A 7,687-nucleotide genomic window follows, 5' to 3' on the forward strand; every position below is an offset into this window, starting at 1 on the left:
TGACAAGAACTGTACTGATTAAGTCAGCTCCCCAACCCTTTAATCAATTTTATTAAGTATTTGTTTTACCATCCCCACTAAGGGGATGGTAAAATTGTCTGAGGGGCCTTTGAGTTCTATGAACAGTTTTCTGATCAACGGCCGCTTGTAGCAAAAATCTTTCAGAGGTAGTGTAAAATCTCTGTCCTCACTATTGGGCTAGTTCATCCATAATGACACTCTGGCCATTAAAAACATCATTTAAATTAATTTCCTGGCCAATAGAATGTGAGTCCCTGGAATTTGAGCTATGTATGTTGCCTGGACCACGTTAGGGCTGAGGCAACTGGACCAGGCATGGCCTAGGGTACAAAGAGGTGGTGATTAATTTAGGGGTCAAGTGTTTAAACATCTGTCGCCTGTAGACTGCTTGCTTCAGTTCAGACACCTCTGCTTCCGAAGAAGGAGCCGGGAGGCCCCCTGCTGCCCTTATTTCCAGCCCAGTTGCCTGGTGCTCTGTCCCTCAGCTTCTCTGAGATACCAGCCCTAGGGAGACTGTGCACTGCAGTTTGTACCACCCTGTGGTGACTTTATGCTATGACATATGCTCCCTCTACTAGCCTTTCTATTATGTGAGTGCCATCCCTCTCTACTGCTAAGTTCCAAGGGCCATGATTTAGCTTCTTTCCTATCTCTAGACACTTTGGAGGGGCTCGGCCAATCCCGAGGTGGGTTTCCATGTCTTTAAGGACCCGAGAATCACCTGTGCCGGACTCTCACTGTCACCAAGGTTTCTGCAGAGCTGAATAGTAAGGAATTAACCAGCACCAGACCAACCCAGAATGGGGGACTTCAGACGTGGCTCAGACATAAGACCACTGGTTGTGTGAGAGTGAGGACCCGTGTTCCCATCCCCAGCATGTATGTAAAGAGCCGAGTGAGGCTGTGTAGGTGCCTGTAACCTTGGTTTTGTGCTGAATGGAGGTATGAGGATCACTGGGGCCAGCTGCCAGCTTAGCTCCTGGATCTGTGAGATATTCTGGTTCAGGGGCATAGAACAGGATCTGTCGTTGTCCCTTCTGGCCTCTGCATTCATATACCTGCATACACAGGAACTACACATACACACTCCACATAGATATAGCACATACACACTAATAAAATAAGCAAACTCCTCAAAACCCAGAGCACGCTCTAGCCTAAGCTCAGGGCAGCACCCCAAGTTCAACACCCACAAGAGGTTGGTGCTGAGAAAGGAAAGTGGATGGCCTCTGATGCCCACAGAAGTGTTTGCTTTTTCTCTAGATCCACAGATCTCCCAAATGTTCTTTTTCCACACTGTACCCCCACCCCCAATTTTATACATAGCAGATGGTGTTCAAACAAGTCAAGGAGCAGAAGCTGCAAAAGGCTTAAAAGAAAAAAAAAAGACAGTGAAACTCATATATTTCTTCAAACGATAAGATGAACTACAGATGTTTGAGGACTGGAGATGGTGCCGCCTGCGACTGCAGCCCCACTTAAAAGAAGAGTCCCTTATGTTTAACGTTGGACAAGCCCGGTAGCTGTCACGGCATGATTTACGGAGGTTGTTTGTGAGATTTTATGTTACTGGGGACCTGGCTATGAAAACCTCATTCCTTCTGCCCATAGGCATTATCTCCTGGAGTCCATGGTGGACTCGTGGGGCTGAACTTGGCGCTCTACAGCTAGTCTGTGGTCCTCTGGCTTCCTGCGTTCTGACCAATGCTTCCCTTCCATCCTGGATACTAGAACTGACCCCTCTGTGGGGATCTGGGTCCTTGGAAGCGCCCTGTTCCTACCTGACACCTGCAGTCAGATTACTCTCAAATTAAGCTTGACAAAGTTGCTAAAGGCGAAACAGTTGTGTGGCAGAATCCAGCTGCATATAGGAAACAGCTGCCTTCAAGGCTTTCCCCCCTTCTTCTTTTTAAGGAAGGAAAGCATCTCCATTGAATGTTTAAAATGTGAACATAAAGGTTATCTTAGAAAGGCCAGCAGAGTCTGTGATCAGAGAGTGCCATGGCTCTAGTAAAAGCTTCTTTTGGGGTGACTTTTTAGTCATAAATATTTACTACCCACTGAAGCCAGGAACCCAAGACCTTCTCCAAATGTAGATTTCATCCCCTGCCTGTGCCTCCCAAGGCTCTTTCTTTCCTCTGTATCTTTATTTGTTTACTTATTTGTCTATTTATTTGTGTGTGTTCATATAGCACTCTGCATCTATCTATCTATCTATCTATCTATCTATCTATCTATCTATCTATCTATCTTCTACAGTACAGATTCAGGGCAGGAGACTCAGGTCATCTAGCTTGGTGACTAGCAACTTCTGGGCCCCAAGGCTGGTCTTAAGGATTCTGAAAGCACTATACCTTTTGGACATCCATGCCTATCCCCAGATACAGCTAAGGTGGACAGCTGTACACTCAGATTTTTAGGCTTCTTAAATCATGTGCACAGAGCCCTTCCTGCAGGTGGCTATGGAATTGGTATGAGTCCAGGCAGAGGCAGCAGGAGGAGCCCCCAGCCATCTCTGGTCTCTGGAGCTGAAATGTGTGCAGCCTTTGAAGTTACCACAACTCAGGTGCCAGCCTCTCGCAGCAGCCTAAGAGAAGGAAATCCTTCCTTTTTCAAGCAAGGGAGCCAATTCCTAGGGCGCTGGATGTTTCCACTAAGCAAATCCTCAGAAAGCTATTTTCTAGAGGATGAGGGGTGGGGGAGGGATGCTGGAGTGCAGCGCGGAAGAATGCAAGTTAGGTAGGAGGCAGCATGCACAGGACACCAAGGACCACAGGAGGAAGCCAGGAAGATAGTAAGGAGCCTTCAAAGTCAATGCTGCTGGCCAGGCTGAGATAGCTCAGCGGATGAAAAGTGCTCAATGCTCAACCCCAAGGACTGGAATTCTATCTTAGAACCTGGAACCGGTGTTTGGCATCCATTATATAAGCCCAGCCTCATAGGGAGGGAAGGTATCAGAAATGTCATGGATATGCAGTGCAGAGGCAGAAATAAAGAGAGACCTGCCTCACTAGCATGGCAGAAGGGAAGATGCTGCTTCTGAAGAGTCATCCTTTAATCCCCCCCCGACACACAGTGCACATCATGTACCCCTAATCCTCAAAATAAATCAATAAAATAATCTTAAAATTTTCACATCTCTGTGTTCAGAGGCAGGAGGATGGGAGGACTTTTCTCAGATCTGCTCTGCTTTCATGTTTAACACAGCCTTAACCCTTGGCCCTGGGTTTGCTGGTGAGAAGGAGCCACAAATCTAAGCCAGGATGATCTCGTGGCGTCTTTGTCCTCCCTTCCTCTCTATTCACAGAAAACCCCACTGGGAAGCTCCTACAGCCGCGTGATTCCTGCTCAAAGGTTTAGAGTTAAATGCCAAGCACACATTGTATATTTATTTATTTATTTATTTATTTATTTGGTTTTTCGAGACAGGGTTTCCTGTATAGCCCTGGCTGTCCTGGAACTCACTTTGTAGACCAGGCTGACCTCGAACTCAGAAATCTGCCTGCCTCTGCCTCCCGAGTGCTGGGATTAAAGGCATGCGCCACCACGCCCGGATGTATTTTTATTTTTATGTTTTCAATTTCTCATGTACTTTTTCTTCTTTGAGACAGGGTCTCAGGTAGCCCAGGTAGACTTCGAACTCCTTATGTAGCTGAACCCTGGAGGCTCCTGACTTCACTTCTGAAGTGTCAGGATGTGATGTGTGTGCAGCCATGTTCAGCTTGTACAGAGCCGTGGATGGAACAGATGACTTTGTGGATGCTCGGTAAGTACTCTACCATTGGAGCTGCATCTCCAGCTCTTAGCTTATACTGCTTTCCTTGGTATGGGAATTCCCCACTGTCTAAGTAAAAGTGATGGCTGGAGTGGGGAGGGAGGGTAGAGGCCAAACTGCTCTTGTGTCTGTAATTGACCAATAAGGCTATTGCCTCTCTGTTTCCCTCCTTCTTTGCAGGCTTCACTCTCCTCTCAGCCTATTTCCTCATCTTCAAAGACCAGGGGACTTTTTAAGATGATAGAAATGATTAAATGTCGCTGGAGACAGTGTACTGGTTCTGTGCCTGCCACCCAGCAGATACTTAATAAACAGTGAGTATCCTGCCACCTGTGGGGAAACCCAGGTGAAAGAAAAGCCAGACTAAGGCTGGTGGGGCACACATGACTAGATTGCAGTACTGCATCATAGCAACCACAACCCATCTGTAAATGGTGCATGCCTATGGGGAATCTCAGTTAGATCTCAGGATCTAGAGCAGTGGTTCGTAACCTTCTGATTTCTGGGATTCTTTATTAAAGTTCCTCATGTTGTGGTGACCCCCAACCATAAAAATATTTCTGTTGCTACCTCATAACTGTAATTTTGTTTCAGTTAAAAATAGTAATGTAGATATGTGATGTGCAGGACATCTGATATTCGACCCCCGTGAAAGCATCCTTCAATCCCCAATGAGGTTGAGACTCACAGGTTGAGAACTGCTGATCTAGAACCACCCTTGAGTCAAGCCTCTGGTACACCAGTGAGATATTATCTAGATTAGGTTAACCTCAAGGCTTGCCTATTAAGGATTTTCTTGATTAGGATTAATCAAGGGGTTAAAGTGAGAAGCCCCACCCTAAATTTGCATGGCACTTTCCTAGAAGTAGAGTCCCAGTGAAAAGCTTTTGTTTTTTTGCCTTCTAGTCTTTGTCTCTTTCTGGCAAGTGCCTCTGCCAGTGCTGCTGCCGCTGCGTCTGTTGCCACCATCCTTCCTTGACATCAGAATCTGGTTTCTTTGGACTTTTTGCCTAGGCTGAAGAGCCATGACTATCCAAGAATCGTTCATGCCCTGGGCACGAGGTTGGGATGGCTGAGGCATGTGGTTTCATGGACTGAGCAGCCCCTACACCTTCACTTTCTACAGTGTGAAGACAGCCATGGTTGGAGTATCTAGCCTTTATTGTGCAAGCTAATTGAATAAAGTTCGGTTTTTATATGCATTCATTTTATTGGTTTGTTCCTCTGGAGAAGCCTGATGGATACACATTCGTCTCAGATAGCAGCATCACCCCCAAGGAGCTCCTTCCCACAGCCTGGCTGGGATCTGTCAGTATTTTTCTTCTGTCCAGGTTTCCATCCCCACATCCATCCCTTTCCTTCTCTGATTTTTGCCTTGTGGAAATGGACACACATTGCCACTCTTGGCTCCCTTTCCCTGCCTAGGCTGGGGCAATCCCAGCTCAGTTCCAGCTCTTACAGGCTCTCATTGGTTCACCAAGTTGTATTTTGTTACTTAGGTATGTTATTACTTCTCTCTTTGGGGTGAGTAGAAGTTTGTTCATGTATCCCAAGGAAGAGTATCACACAACACCCCTCCTGCACTTGGCTCTGGTCCATGAGCCCCTTCAGGTTACTCACTGGTTTCTTTGATTGACATGTGAATAATGCTTAGTACTATTTGTTGAATGGATCTCCATCTCCTTCCACAATGTTCCTTCCTTGAGCATCTTTCATGTGCTTTGAAAATCCGTTCCCTAGCACACATCCCTGTGAATTGTGCTGCACATGCTCAATGGTTCTGGTGCAGTTCTCACTAGCCACCCTTGTAGTTCTGTGCCACCCTTGATGTGTGTACAGCTGGTGGTGAACTGGGAGAAGGGAAAGGTATTGAGCCACCATGGTTTACCCAGAGGCAGTTGCTCTCCAGTTCTGCCCATCCCTATGGGGCAGGAGGGGTTTCAATTCAAGCTGAGCCAGAGGAATGGTTTCTCACAAGGCTCTTCTCTGAAGCAGAGCCAAACTCTATAAATATATGCTGTGCCTAAGGACAAGCTAAATCAAGAGTAAATAGTTGGTGCGATGGCTAGCTAGACTGGATTCATGAACTAGTGAAGCACACCTTGGGTGTGTCTGTGATGCTGTTTCCAGAGATGAGTAGTTGATCATGATGAGTCTGATCTAACGAGTCGATTAACTTACTGATGGATTCATAACATGATGAATATGATGGCATTATTGGGAGGTGGTGAAAGGTCAGGGGTGGTGTCTGGTTGGAAGAAGTAGGTCACTGGTAGCTTATCCTTGGGGGTTACATCTGTTCTGCTTATTTCCTGTATTTATTTTTCCCTGTTTTTTGTCCCCTATGATATGAGTTCTCCTCCTCTGACCCCTCCCTGTTGTAATAGACTAAAACGATGAGATACAGTAAACATTTATTTCTTTAACTTTTTTCCCCTTGGGTGCTTGGTTGTAGTGACTCAAAAAGTCTGACTAATAGAGTTGGTTCATAAATCATTTCTGCTCTGCCCCAAATAGACTCTTTGAAAGTCTAAGGAGGAGCCTCTATCCCTGTTGGGGTAGTTGGCATCCTTGTTGTGGGGAAGGAGGAATTGGAATGCTGAGCTCCTGACATGTGCTATCGATGACTGACTAAGCGAGCCAAGCTATTGGGGAGCTAACTCTTCCCCGTGGTGTCTCTCAGAGGACAGAGATGTTGGTGATGAAGAGGATGGTAGTAATAGTGGAGTAAAGATGGTGATGGTGGTAGTGATGAGGTAATGATGCTAATGGTGGTGGTGATGGTGATGCTGGTGATCACAATGATACCCTGCAGACAACCTGACTTTTCGGGCTGCAGCATAGGCCTAAGGTAACCATCACATACTTTCAAATGTATACTTCGGCTTAAGAAAAGGACTGTACAGATGACTGCACCCCAGGTGCTTCTGTACTGCAGTGTGAGAAAGGTCCACAAGGATGTTCGTTGCCCATTTTGGATCTCAAACCTTTCCCTACACAGGGTACTAGTGAAAGAGCAAGGACTTCATCATAGCTGGTGTGGCCATTCAACCATTAGGTAGGCAAATCGCGGCCCTCCAATGGTATGATTTATGATAGGCCTCTGTGGCCTTTGTGTCTCCATCAGGAATAGTCCATTGTGAAAGTGTGGCTTAGGCTTGGCTTGCTGATGCTGGCAATGCAATTATGATTTAATTGATTAATAGGCATGGACGACTAGTAATTAAGGCATTACTTGTTAGCTGGGAAAAACCTCGCATACCCAGCCTGTTGTTATCAGCCTACTGATGGAAGGGTGCCTTTGCTCCTGGGGATCATAGAGTCAGGGCCCCTTTGCAGGGTGAGTTATAAAGAAAACAAATGACACTCATTAACCTATTCCTGGGAACCCACATATTGCCCTTTCAGCCACTGTAAAAGGTGAGCTTTATTGATACAAAATTAGCCTCAAGCTCTGATCTGAAGGTGACCTGTCTAGGAGACAGCCTTCCTGGAGGTTGGCACAGGTAGTCTATGTAAGTAGCCTTCACTGTCTTCCTGGGCTTCCGTTGCCTCTTTCCTTCTTTGACTGTTGAAAACTTTCCTCTGTGGCTAACACTGAGGGACAATGTAACATGTAACTTCTAATTAAACTTTTCAATATGCGGCAAAATTGTACTGCATGAATAAGTAAAGGCTGCATAATGGAAGCCTATTAGCCAAGTGAATATACTCTTTTTAAGTCAAATTTCTATACCACTTTTGTATTATCTCCCATCAGAAGAGAACGTGCAATTACCAATTTTATCTTATCTGGGATTATTATGAAAAAGTAGTAAAGGAAACTCCATTCCAGGAGCCATAATGTGATTTTTGATTAATACGAGCTCTTATGTGACAAGAATATTTCTT

Source organism: Mus caroli, unplaced genomic scaffold, assembly GCF_978045245.1.
Source record: "Mus caroli unplaced genomic scaffold, Mus_caroli_1 scaffold_1, whole genome shotgun sequence".
In the NCBI taxonomy this organism is placed as follows: Eukaryota; Metazoa; Chordata; class Mammalia; order Rodentia; family Muridae; genus Mus; species Mus caroli.